Below are 15,423 nucleotides of genomic sequence, written 5' to 3'. Positions count from 1 at the left end.
CTTATCATGAAACGTAGATATGAGATGCGATATGACGATTTAAGAAGCATTAGAATACTATCGCTTCGATACGTAGACATATGCAAACGCTATTTCCTAGCAAGGAAGTGTCGCATTTACATTCATTTGAAGTGTATGCAAGGTAGACATGGCACATCGCAGTGAATATTACATATTATCATGAAACATAGAAATGAGAAGCGATATGGCGATTTAAGAAGCATTACATCCCCATTGCTTCGATACGTAGACATCTGCAAACGCTACCTCCTAGCAAGGAAGTGTCGCATTTACATTCTTCTGAAAGGAATACGAGGTATACATAACACTTCGTAATGAATATTATATCTTATCATGAAACGTAGATATGAGATGCGATATGACGATTTAAGAAGCATTAGAAAACTATTGCTTGGATACGTAGACATCTGCAAACGCTATTTCCTGGCAAGGAAGTGTCGCATTTACATTCTTTAGAAGTGGATATGAGGTATACATAACACTCCATAATGAGTATTATATCTTATCATGAAACGTAGATATGAGATGCGATATGACGATTTAAGAAGCATTAGAATACAATTGCTTCGATACGTAGACATATGAAAACGCTATTTCCAAGCAAGGAAGTGTCGCATTTACATTCTTTTCAAGTGAATACGAGGTATTCATAACACGGCACAATGAAATTATATATTACCATGAAACATAGAAATGAGATGCGATATCGCGATTTAAGAAGCTTCAGAACTCTATTGCTTCGATACGTAGATATCTGCAAACACTAAATCCTAGCAAGGAACTGTCGCATTCACATTCATTTGAAGTGTATGCGAGGTATACATGACCCTTCGCAATGAATATTATATATTATCATGAAACATAGATATGAGATGCGATATCGCGAATTAGCAAGCTTTAGAAACCTATTTCTTGGATACGTAGACATCTGCAAACGCTACTTCCTAGCAAGGATGTGTCGCATTTACATTCTTTTCAAATGAGTACGAGGTATACATAACACTGCACTATGAATATTATATCTTATCATGAAACGTAGATATGAGATGCGATATGACGATATAAGAAGCATTAGAAAACTATTGCTTCGATACGTAGACATCTGCAAACGCTATTTCCTAGCAAGGAAGTGTCGCAGTTACATTCTTTTGAAAGGAATACGAGGTATACATGACACTTCGCAATGAATATTATACCTTATCACGAAACATAGAAATGAGATGCGATATCGCGATTCAAGAAGTATTAGAACACTGTTTCTTCGACACGGAGACATCTGCAAACGCTATTTCCTAGCAAGGTATTGTCGCATTTACTTCCTTCTGAAGTGAATACGAGGAGTACATGACACTGCACATTGAATACTATATCTTATCATGAAACATAGGAATGAGATGCGATATCGCTTTTTGAGCGGCATTAGAACACTATTGCTTGGATACGTAGACATCTGCCAACGCTGTTTCCTAGCAAGGAAGTGTCGAATTTACATTCTTTTGAAAGGAATACGAGGTATACATGACACTTCGCAATGAATATTATATCTTATCATGAAACATAGAAATGTGATGCGATATGACGATTTATGAAGCAATACAACTCTATTGCTTCGATACGTAGACATATGCAAATGATAGTTCCTAGCAAGGAAGTGTCGCATTTACAATCTTTTGAAGTGAATACGAGGTATACATAACACTTCGCAATGAATATTATATCTTATCATGAAACGTAGATATGAGATGCGATATGACGATTTAAGAAGAATTAGAATACTATTGCTTCGATACGTAGACATATGCAAACGCTATTTCCTAGCAAGGAAGTGTCACATTTACATTCATTTGAAATGTATGCAAGGTAGACATGGCACATCGCAGTGAATATTACATATTATCATGAAACATAGAAATGAGAAGCGATATGGCGATTTAAGAAGCATTAGATCCCCATTGCTTCGATACGTAGACATCTGCAAACGCTACCTCCTAGCAAGGAAGTGTCGCATTTACATTCTTTTGAAAGGAATACGAGGTATACATAACACTTCGTAATGAATATTATATCTTATCATGAAACGTAGATATGAGATGCGATATGACGATTTAAGAAGCATTAGAAAACTATTGCTTCGATACGTAGACATCTGCAAACGCTATTTCCTGGCAAGGAAGTGTCGCATTTACATTCTTTAGAAGTGGATACGAGGTATACATAACACTCCATAATGAGTATTATATCTTATCATGAAACGTAGATATGAGATGCGATATGACGATTTAAGAAGCATTAGAATACAATTGCTTCGATACGTAGACATATGAAAACGCTATTTCCAAGCAAGGAAGTGTCGCATTTACATTCTTTTCAAGTGAATACGAGGTATTCATAACACGGCACAATGAATATTATATATTATCATGAAACATAGAAATGAGATGCGATATCGCGATTTAAGAAGCTTTAGAACTCTATTGCTTCGATACGTAGTCATCTGCAAACTGCTACTTCCTAGTATGGAAGTGTCGCATTTACATTCATTTGAAGCATAGACGGGATATACATAACACTGCACAATGAATATTATATATTATCATGGATCATAGTAATGAGTAGCGATATCGCCTTTTGAGAAGCATTAGAACTCTATTGCTTCGATACGTAGACATCTGCAAACCCTATTTCCTAGCAAGGAAGTGTCGCATTTACATTCATTTGAAGTATGGTCGAGATATACATAACACTGCAAAATGAATATTATATGTTATCATGAAACATAGAAATGAGATGCGATATCGCGTTTTGAGAAGCATTAGAACAATAATGCACGATACGTAGACATCTACAAACGCTATTTCCTAGCAAGGAACTGTCGCATTAACATTCATTTGGAGTGTAGACGTGGAATACATAACACTTTTGAATGAATATTATATCTTATCATGAGACAAAGGAATGTGATGCGATATCGCATTTTAAGATGGATTAGAAATCTGTTGCTTCAATACGTAGATATCTGCAAACGCTATTTCCAAGCAAGGAAGTGTCGCATTTACATTCTTTTTAAGTGAATACGAGGTATTTATAACACTGCACAATGAATATTATATCTTAACATGAAACATAGAAATGAGATGCGATATCGCGATTTAAGAAGCTTTAGAACTCTATTGCTTCGATACGTAGACATCTGCAAGCGCTACTTCCTAGCAAGGAAGTGTCGCATTTACATTCTTTTGAAAGGAATACGAGGTATACGTGACACTTCGCAATGAATATTATATCTCATCATGAAACATAGAAATGAGATGCGATATCGCGATTTATGAAGCATTAGATGTCTATTACTTCGATACGTAGACATCTGCAAACGCTATTTCCTAGCAAGGAAGTGTCGCATTTACATTCTTTTGAAAGGAGTACGAGGTATACATGACACTCCACAGTGAATATTATATCTTATCATGAAACAAAGTAATGAGTAGCGATATCGCGTTTTGAGAAGCATTAGAACTCTAATGCCACGATACGTAGACATCTGCAAACGCTATTTCCTAGCAAGGAAGTGTCGCATTTACTTCCATTTGAAGTATAGACGGGATATACATAACACTGCACAATGAATATTATATCTTATCATGAAACATAGAAATGTGATGTAATATGGCGATATAAGAATCATTAGAACTCTATTGCTTCGATACGTAGACATCTGCAAACGCTACTTCCTAGCAAGGAAGTGTCGCATTTACATTCTTTTGAAGTGAATACGAGGTATACATAACACTGCACTCTGAATATTATATCTTATCATGAAACATAGAAATGAGATGCGATATCGCGTTCTGAGAAGCATTAGGACTCTAATGCCACGATACGCAGACACTACAAACGCTATTTCCTTGCAAGGAAGTGTCGCATTTACATTCTTTTGAAGTGAATACGAGGTATACATAACACTTCGCAATGAATATTATATCTTATCATGAAACATAGAAATGAGATGCGATATGGCGATTTATGAAGCATTAGAACTCTAATGCCACGAAACGTAGGCATCTGCAAACGCTATTTCCTAGCAAGGAAGTGTCGCATTTACGTTCAATTGAAGTATAGACGAGATATACATAACACCGCACAATTAATATTATATCTTATCATGAAACACAGAAATGAGATGCGATATGGCGATTTAAGAAGCATTAGAAGTCTATTGGTTCGATACGTAGACATCTGCAAACGCTATTTCCTAGCAAGGAAGTGTCACATTTGCATTCTTTTGAAGTGAATACGAGGTACACATAACAATTCACAATGAGTATTATATATTATCGTGAAACATAGAAATGTGATGCGATATGACGATTTAAGAAGCATTAGAAAACTATTGCCTCGATACGTAGACATCTGCAAACGCTATTTCCAGGCAAGGAAGTGTCGCATTTACATTCCTTTGAAGTGAATACGAGGTATTCATAACACTGCAAAATGAATATTATATCTTATCATGAAACATAGAAATGAGATGCGATATCGCGATTTAAGAAGCTTTAGAACTCTATTGCTTCGATACGTAGATATCTGCAAACGCTATTTCCTAGCGAGGAACTGTCGCATTCACATTCATTTGAAGTGTATGCGAGGTATACATGACACTTCGCAGTGAATATTATAAATTATCATGCAACATAGATATGAGATTCGATATCGCGAATTAGCAAGATTTAGAAATCTATTGCTTCGATTCGTAGACATCTGCAAACGCTATTTCCTAGCAAGGAAGTGTCGCATTTACATTCTTTTGAAGTGAATACGAGGTATACATAACACTCCACAATGAATATTATATATTACAATGAAACATGGAAATGAGATGCGATATCCCGTTTTAAGAAGCATTAGTACACTATTGCTTCGATACGTAGGCATCTGCAAACGCTATTTCCAAGCAATGAAGTATCGCATTTACATTCATTTGAAGTGTATGCGAGGTATTAGCGACACTTCGCAATGAACTTTATATCTTATCATGAAACATAGAAATGAGATGCGATATCGCCTTTTAAGAAGCATTGAAACTCTATTGCTACGATACGTAGACATCTGCAAACGCTAATTCCTTGCATGTAGTGTCGCATTTACATTCACTTGAAGTGTGTGCGAGGTATAGATGAAGCTTTGCAATGAATATTATATGTCATCACGGAACATAGAAATGAGATGCGATATCGCGATTTAGGAAGAATAAGAACACTATTGCTTCGATACGTAGACATCTGCAAATGTTATTTCCAAGCAAGGTGGTGTCGCATTTACATTCATTTGAAGTGTATGCGTCGTATACATGACACTTCGCAATGAATATTATATATTATCATGAAACATAGATATGAGATGCGATATCGCGAATTAGCAAGATATTGAAATCTATTGCTTCGATACGCAGACATCTGCAGACGCTATTTCCTAGCAAGGAAGTGTCGCATTTACATTCATTTGAATTATAGATTAGATATACATAACTCTGCACAATGAATATTATATCTTATCATGAAACATGGAAATGAGATGCGATATGACGATTTCAGAAGCATTAGAACACTACTGCTTCGATACGTAGACATCTCCAAACGCTATTTCCAAGCAAGGAAGTGTCGCATTTACATTCTTTTTAAGTGAATACGAGGTATTCATATCACGGCACAATGAACATTATATCTTATCATGAAACATAGAAATAAGATGCGATATCGCGATTTAAGAATCTTTAGATCTCTATTGCTTCGATACGTAGATATCTGCAAACACTATTTCCTAGCAAGGTTCTATCGCATTCACATTCATTTGAAGTGTATGCGAGGTATACATGACACATCGCAACGAATATTATATATTATCATGAAACATAGATATGAGATGCGAAATCGCGAATTAGCAAGCTTTGGAAATCTATTGCTTCGATACGTAGACATCTGCAAACGCTATTTCCTAGCAAGGAAGTGTCGCATTTACATTCTTTTGAAGTGGATACGAGGTATACATAACACTCCACAATGATTATTATATATTATCATGAAACATAGTAATGAGTAGCGATATCGGGTTTTGAGAAGCATTAGAACTCTAATGCTACGATACGTAGACATCGGAAAACGCTATTTCCTGGCAAGGAAGTGTCGCGTTTACAATCTTTTGAAAGGAATACGAGGTATACATGACACTTCGCAATGAGTATTATATCTTATCATGAAACATAGAAATGAGATGCGATATGACGATTTAAGAAGCATTAGAACTCTATTGCTTCGATACGGAGATATCTGCAAACGCTATATCCTAAGAAGCAAGTTTCGCATTTACATTCTTCTGACGTGAATACGAAGTAGACATAACACTCCACAATGAATATTATATCTTATCACGAAACATAGAAATGAGATGCGATATTGCGTTTTAAGATGCGTAGATCTTTATTGCTTGGATACGTAGACATCTGCAAACGCTATTTCTTAGCAAAGAAGTGTCGCATTTACATTCTTTTGAAGTGAAAACGAGGTATATATAACAGTCCACAATGAATATGATATCTTATCATGAAACATAGAAGTGAGATGCGATATCGCGTTTTAAGAAGCATTGAAAATCTATTCCCTCGATATGAAGACATCTGCAAACGCTATTTCGAAGCATGGAAGTGTCGCATTTACATTCATTTGAAGTGAATACGAAGTATACATGACACATCGCAACGAAAATTACATGTTATCATGAAACATAGAAATCAGATGCGATATCCCATTTTATGATGCATTAGAACTCTATTGCTACGATACGTAGATATATGCAAACGCTATTCCTTAGCAAGGAACTGTCGCATTTACATTCACTTGAAGTGTAGGCGAGGTATACATGACACTACGCAGTGAATATTATACATTATCATGAAACATAGAAATGACAAGCGATATGGCGATTTAAGAAGCATTAGATCCCTATTGCTTCAATACGTACACACCTGCAAGCGCTATTTCCTAGCAAGGATGTGTCGCATTTACATTCTTTTGAAGTGAATACGAGGTATACATAACACTGCACAATGAAGATTATATCTTATCATGAAGCATAGAATTGAGATGCGATATGGCGATTTAAGAAGCATTAGAACTCTATTGCTTCGATACGTGGACATCTGCAAACGCTACTTAATAGCAAGTATGTGTCGCATTTACATTCATTTGAAGTATAGACGAGATATTCATAACACTGCACAATGAATATTATATATTATCATGGATCATAGTAATGAGTAGCAATATCGCGTTTTGAGAAGCATTAGAACTCTATTGCTTCGATACGTAGAGATCCGCAAACCCTATTTCCTAGCAAGGAAGTGTCGCATTTACATTCATTTGTAGTATAGACGAGATATACATAACACTGCACAATGAATATTATATCTTATCATAAATCATAGAAATGAGATGCGATATCGCAATTTAAGAAGCATTGGAACACTATTGCTTCGATACGTAGACATCTGCAAATGCTATTTCCTGGCAAGGAAGTGTCGCATTTACATTCGCTTGAAGTATAGACGAGATATACATAACACTGCACAATGAATATTATATCTTATCATAAAACATAGAAATGAGATGCGATATCGCTATTTAAGAAGCATTAGAACTCTATTGCTTCGATACGTAGACATCTTCAAACGCTACTTCCTAGCAAGGAAGTGTCGCATTTACTTTCTTTTGAAGTGAGTACGAGGTATACATGACACTTCGCAATGAGTATTATATCATAAAATGAAGCATAGAAATGAGATGCGGTATCGCGATTTATGAAGCATTTGAACACTATTGCTTCGGTACGTAGACATCTGCTAACGCTTCTCCCTAACAAAGAAGTGTCGCATTTACATTCTTTTGACAGGAATACGAGGTATACATAGCACTTCGCAATGAATATTATATCGTATCAAGAAACGTAGATATGACATGCGACATGACGATTTAAGAAACATTAGAACTCTATTGCTTCGATACGTAGACATCTGCAATCGCTATTTCCTAGCAAGGAAGTAGTCGCAATTACATTCATTTGAAGTATAGACGAGATATACATAACACTGCACAATGAATATTATATCTTATCATGAAACGTAGAAATGAGATGCGATATCGCTATTTAAGAAGTATTAGAACTCTATTGCTTCGATACGTAGACATCTGCAAAAGCTACTTTCTAGCAAGGAAGTGTCGCATTTACATTCTTTTGAAGTGAATACGAGGAATACATAACACCACAATGAATATTATATATTATCATGAAACATAGTAGTGAGTAGCGATATCGCGTTTTGAGAAGCATTAGAACTCTATTGCTTCGATACGTAGACATCTGCTAACGCTTCTTCCTAACAAAGAAGTGTCGCATTTACATTCTTTTGAAAGGAATACGAGGTATACATAGCACTTCGCAATGAATATTATATCTTATCAAGAAACGTAGATATGACGTGCGATATGACGATTTAAGAAACATTAGAACTCTATTGCTTCGATACGTAGACATCTGCAAACGCTATTTCCTAGCAAGGAAGTGTCGTATTTACATTCACTTGAAGAGTAGACGAGATATACATAACACTGCACAATGAATATAATATCTTATCATAAAACATAGAAATGAGATGCGATATCGCAATTTAAGAAGCATTAGGACACTATTGCTTCGATACGTAGACATCTGCAAACGCTATTTCCAAGCAAGGAAGTGTCGCATTTACATTCTTTTTAAGTGAATACGAGGTATTCATAACACGGCACAATGAACATTATATCTTATCATGAAACATAGAAATGAGATGCGATATCGCGATTTAAGAATCTTTAGATCTCTATTGCTTCGATACGTAGATATCTGCAAACACTATTTCCTAGCAAGGAACTGTCGCATTTACATTCATTTGAAGTGTATGCGAGGTATACATGACACTACGGAGTGAATATTGTACATTATCATGAAACATAGAAATGACAAGCGATATGGCGATTTAAGAAGCATTAGATCACTATTGCTTCAATACGTACACACCTGCAAACGCTATTTCCTAGCAAGGATGTGTCGCATTTACATTCTTTTGTAGTGAATACGAGGTATACATAACACTGCACAATGAAGATTATATCTTATCATGAAGCATAGAATTGAGATGCGATATGGCGATCTAAGAAGCATTAGAACTCTATTGCTTCGATACGTAGACATCTGCAAACGCTACTTAATAGCAAGGAAGTGTCGCATTTACATTCATTTGTAGTATAGACGAGATATACATAACACTGCACAATGAATATTATATCTTATCATGAAACGTAGAAATGAGATGCGATATCGCTATTTAAGAAGCATTAGAACTCTATTTCTTCGATACGTAGACATCTGCAAACGCTACTTTCTAGCAAGGAAGTGTCGCATTTACATTCTTTTGAAGTGAATACGAGGTATACATAACACCACAATGAATATTATATATTATCATGAAACATAGTAGTGAGTAGCGATATCGCGTTCTGAGAAGCATTAGAACTCTATTGCTTCGATACGTAGACATCTGATAACGCTTCTTCCTAACAAAGAAGTGTCGCATTTACATTCTTTTGAAAGGAATACGAGGTATACATAGCACTTCGCAATGAATATTATATCTTATCAAGAAACGTAGATATGACATGCGATATGACGATATAAGAAACATTAGAACTCTATTGCTTCGATACGTAGACATCTGCAAACGCTATTTCCTAGCAAGGAAGTGTCGTATTTACATTCACTTGAAGAGTAGACGAGATGTACATAACACTGCACAATGAATATTATATCTTATCATAAAACATAGAAATGAGATGCGATATCACAATTTAAGAAGCATTAGGACACTATTGCTTCGATACGTAGACATCTGCAAACGCTATTTCCTAGCAAGGAAGTGTCGCATTTACATTCATTTGAAGTATAGACGAGATATACATAACACTGCACAATGAATATTATATCTTATCATGAAACATAGAAATGAGATGCAATATCTCGTTTTAAGAAGCATTAGATCTCTATTGCTTCGATACGTAGACATCTGCAAACGCTATTTCCTAGCAAGGAAGTGTCGCATTTACATTCTTTTGCAGTGAATACGAGGTAACCATAACACACCACAATGAATATTATATATTATCATGAAACATAGTAATGAGTAGTGACATCGCGTCTTGAGAAGCATTAGAAATCTAATGTCACGATACGTAGACATCTGCAAACGCTATTTCCTAGCAAGGAAGTGTCGCATTTACATTCCTTTGCAGTGAATACGAGGTAACCATAACACACCACAATGAATATTATATATTATCATGAAACATAGTAATGAGTAGTGATATCGCGTCTTGAGAAGCATTAGAAATCTAATGTCACGATACGTAGACATCTGCAAACGATATTTCCTAGCAAGGAAGTGTCGCATTTACATCCATCAGAAGTATAGACGAGATATACATAACACTGCACATTGAATATTATATATTATCATGAAACATAGTAATGACTAGTGATATCGCGTTTTGAGAAGCATTAGAAATCTAATGCCACGATACGTAGACATCTGCAAGCGATATTTCCTAGCAAGGAAGTGTCGCATTTACATTCATTTGAAGTATAGACGAGATATACATAACACTGCACAATGAATATTATATCTTATCATGAAACATAGAAATGAGATGCAATATCTCGTTTTAAGAAGCATTAGATCTCTGTTGCTTCGAAACGTAGTCATCTGCCAACGCTATTTCCTAGGAAGGAAGTGTCCCATTTACATTCTTCAGAAGTGAATACGAAGCATGCATGACATTTCGCAATGAAAATTATATCTTATCATGGAACATAGAAATGGGATGCGATATCGCGTTTTGAGAAGCATCAGAACGCTATTGCTACGATACGTAGACATCTGCAAACGCTATTTCCTAGCAAGGAAGTGTCGCATTTACATTCTTTTGCAGTGAATACGAGGTAACCATAACACACCACAATGAATATTATATATTATCATGAAACATAGTAATGAGTAGTGATATCGCTATTTAAGAAGCATTAGAACTCTATTGCTTCGATACGTAGTCATCTGCCAACGCTATATCCTAGCAAGGAAGTGTCCCGTTTACATTCTTCAGAAGTGAATACGAAGCATGCATGACATTTCGCAATGAAAATTATATCTTATCATGGAACATAGAAATGGCATGCGATATCGCGTTTTGAGAAGCATTAGAACGCTATTGCTACGATACGTAGACATCTGCAAACGCTATTTCCTAGCAAGGATGTGTCGCATTTACATTCTTTTGAAGTGAATACGAGGTATACGTAACACTCCACAATGAATATTATATATTATCATGGAACATAGTAATGAGTAGCGATATCGCGTTTTGAGAAGCATTAGAACTCTATTGCTTCTATACGTAGACATCTGCAAACGCTACTTCCTAGCAAGGAAGTGTCGCATTTACATTCTTTTGGAACAAATACGAGGTATACATGACACTTGGCAATGAATATTATATATTATCATGAAACATAGTATTGCGAAACGCTATCGCGTATTGAGAAGCATTAGACCTCTAATGCCACGATACGTAGATATCTGCAAACGCTATTTCCTAGCAAGGAACTGTCGCATTCACATTCATTTGAAGTGTATGCGAGATATACATAACACTCCACAATGAGTATTATATATTATTATGAAACATAGTAATGACTAGCGATTTCGCGTTTTGAGAAGCATTAGGACTCTAATGCCACGATACGTAGACATCTGCAAACGCTAGTTCCTAGCAAGGAAGTGTCGCATTTACATCCATTTGAAGTATAGACGAGATATATAACACTGCACAATGAATATTATATCTTATCATGAAACATAGAAATGGGATGCGATATGGCGATTTAAGAAGCATTAGAACTCTACTGCTTCGATACGCAGACTTCTGGAAACGCTATTTCCTAGCAAGGAAGTGTCGCATTTACATTCTTTTGAAAGGAATACGAGGTATACATGACACTTCGCAATGAATATTATATCTTATCAGGAAACGTATATATGAAATGCGATATGACGGTTTAAAGAAGCATTAGAACTCTATTGCTTCGATACGTAGACATCTGCAAACGCTATTTCCTAGGAAGGAAGTGTCGCATTTACATTCTTTTGAAGTGAATACGAGGTATACATAACACTCCACAATGAATATTACATATTATCATGAAACATAGTAATGAGTAGCGATATCGCGATTTGAGAAGCATTAGACCTCTAATGCTACGATACGTAAATATCTGCAAACGCTATTTCCTGGCAAGGAAGTGTCGCGTTTACATTCATTACAAGTGTATGCGAGGTATACATGACACTCCACAATGAATATTATATATTATCATGAAACATGGTAATGAGTAGCGATATCGCGTTTTGAGAAGCATTAGAAGTCTGATGCTTCGATACGTAGACATCTGCAAACGCTATTTCCTAGGAAGGAAGTGTCGCATGTACATTCAATTGAAGTGTATGCGAGGTATACATGGCACTTCGCTATGAATATTATATTTTATCATGAAACATAGAAATGTGATGCGGTATGACGCTTTAAGAAGCACTAGAAAACTATTGCCTCGATACGTAGACATCTGCAAACGCTATTTCCAAGCAAGGAAGTGTCGCATTTACATTCTTTTGAAGGGAATACGAGGTATACATAAAACTCCACAGTGAATATTATATATTATAATGAAACACGGTAATGAGTAGCGATATCGCGTTTTGAGAAGCATTAGAACTCTAATGGTACGATACGTAGACATCTGCTATCGCTATTTCGAAGCAAGGAATTGTCGCATATACATTCATTTGAAGTATGGACGAGATATACATAACACTGCACAATGAATATTATATCTTATCATGAAACGCAGAAATGATACTGGATATGGCGATTTAAGAAGCATTAGAAGACTACTGGTTCGATACGAAGACATCTGCAAACGCTACTTCCTAGCAAGGAAGTGTCGCATTTACATTCTTTTGAAAGGAATACGAGGTATACATGACACTTCGCAATGAATATTATATCTTATTATGAAACATAGAAATGAGATGCGATATGACGATTTAAGAAGCATTAGAACTCTACTGCTTCGTTACGTGGATACCTGCAAACGCTATTTCCTAGCAAGGAAGTGTCGCAGTTACATTCTTTTGAGGTGAATACGAGGTATACATAACACTGCACTATGAATATTATGTCTTATCATGGAACATAGAAATGAGATGCGATATGGCGATTTATGAAGCATTAGATGTCTATTTCTTCGATCCGTAGACATCTGCACACGCTATTTCCTGGCAAGGAACTGTCGCGTTTACATTCTTTTGAAGTGAATACGAGGTATACACAACACATCGCAATGAAATTTATATACTATCATGAAACATAGACATGAGAAGCGATATCGCGTTTTGAGAAGCATTACAAATCTAATGCCACGAAACGTAGACATCTGCAAACGCTATTTCCTAGCATGGAAGTGTCGCATTTACATTCATTTGAAGTATAGACGAGATATACATAACACTGCACAACGGATATTATATCTTATCATGAAACATAGAAATGAGATGCGGTATGACGATTTAAGAAGCATTAGAACTCTATTGCTTCGATACGTAGACATCTGCAAACGCTACTTCCTAGCAAGGAAGTGTCGCATTTACATTCTTTTGGAACAAATACGAGGTATACATGACACTTGGCAATGAATATTATATTTTGTCATGAAACATAGAAATGAGATGCGATATCGCGATTTAAGAAGCATTAGAACACTAATGCTTCGATACGTAGATATCTGCAAACGCTACTTCCTAGCAAGGAAGTGTCGCATTTACATTCTTTTGAAACAAATACGAGGTATACATAACACTGCACTGTGAATATTATATCTTATCATGAAACATAGAAATGAGATGCGATATCGCGTTTTGAGAAGCATTAGAACTCTAATGCCACGATACGTAGACATCTGCACATGCTATTTCCTAGCAAGGAAGTGTCGCATTTACATTCATTTGAAGTATAGACGAGATATACATAACACTGCACAACAGATATTATGTCTTATCATGAAACATTGAAACGAGATGCGATATGGCGATTTAAGAAGCATTAGAAGTCTATTGGTTCGATACGAAGACATCTGCAAACGCTACTTTCTAGCAAGGAAGTGTCGCATTTACATTCTTTTGAACGGAATACGAGGAATACATGACACTTCGCAATGAATATTATATCTTATCATGAAACATAGAAATGAGATCAGGTACGACGATTTAAGAAGCATTAGAACTCTATTGCTTCGATACGTAGACACCTGCAAACGCTATTTCCTAGCAGGGAACTGTCGCATTCACATTCATTTGAAGTGTATGCGAGGTATACATGACACTTCGCAATGAATATTATATATTATCATGAAACATAGATATGAGATGCGATATCGCGATTTAAGAAGCATTAGAACACTATTGCTTCGATACGTAGACATCTGCAAACCCTATTTCCTAGCAAGTAAGTGTCGCATTTACATTCATTTGAAGTGTACGCGAGATATACATAACACTGCACAATGAATATTATATCTTATCATGAAACACAGAAATGATATCTGATATGGCGATTTAAGAAGCATTAGAAGACTACTGGTTCGATACGAAGACATCTGCAAACGCTACTTCCTAGCAAGGAAGTGTCGCATTTACATTCTTTTGAAAGGAATACGAGGTATACATGACACTTCGCAATGAATATTATATCTTATTATGAAACATAGAAATGAGATGCGATATGACGATTTAAGAAGCATTAGAACTCTACTGCTTCGTTACGTGGATATCTGCAAACGCTATTTAACAGCAAGGAAGTGTCGCAGTTACATTCTTTTGAGGTGAATACGAGGTATACATAACACTGCACAATGAATATTATATCTTATCATGAAACATAGAAATGAGATGCGATATGGCGATTTATGAAGCAATAGATGTCTATTTCTTGGATACGTAGACATCTGCAAACGCTCTTTCCTGGCAAGGAAGTGTCGCGTTTACATTCTTTTGAAGTGAATACGAGGTATACATAACACTTCGCAATGCAAATTATATATTATCATGAAACATAGAAATGAGAAGCGATATCGCGTTTTGAGAAGCATTAGAACTCTAATGCCACGATACGTAGACATCTATAAACGAAATTTCCCAGGAAGGAAGTGTCGCATTTA

Source organism: Xylocopa sonorina, chromosome 2 (assembly GCF_050948175.1).
Source record: "Xylocopa sonorina isolate GNS202 chromosome 2, iyXylSono1_principal, whole genome shotgun sequence".
NCBI classification, from domain to species: Eukaryota; Metazoa; Arthropoda; class Insecta; order Hymenoptera; family Apidae; genus Xylocopa; species Xylocopa sonorina.
The sequence above is the reverse complement of the archived record's forward strand: the minus strand, read 5'-3'. Positions refer to the sequence as shown.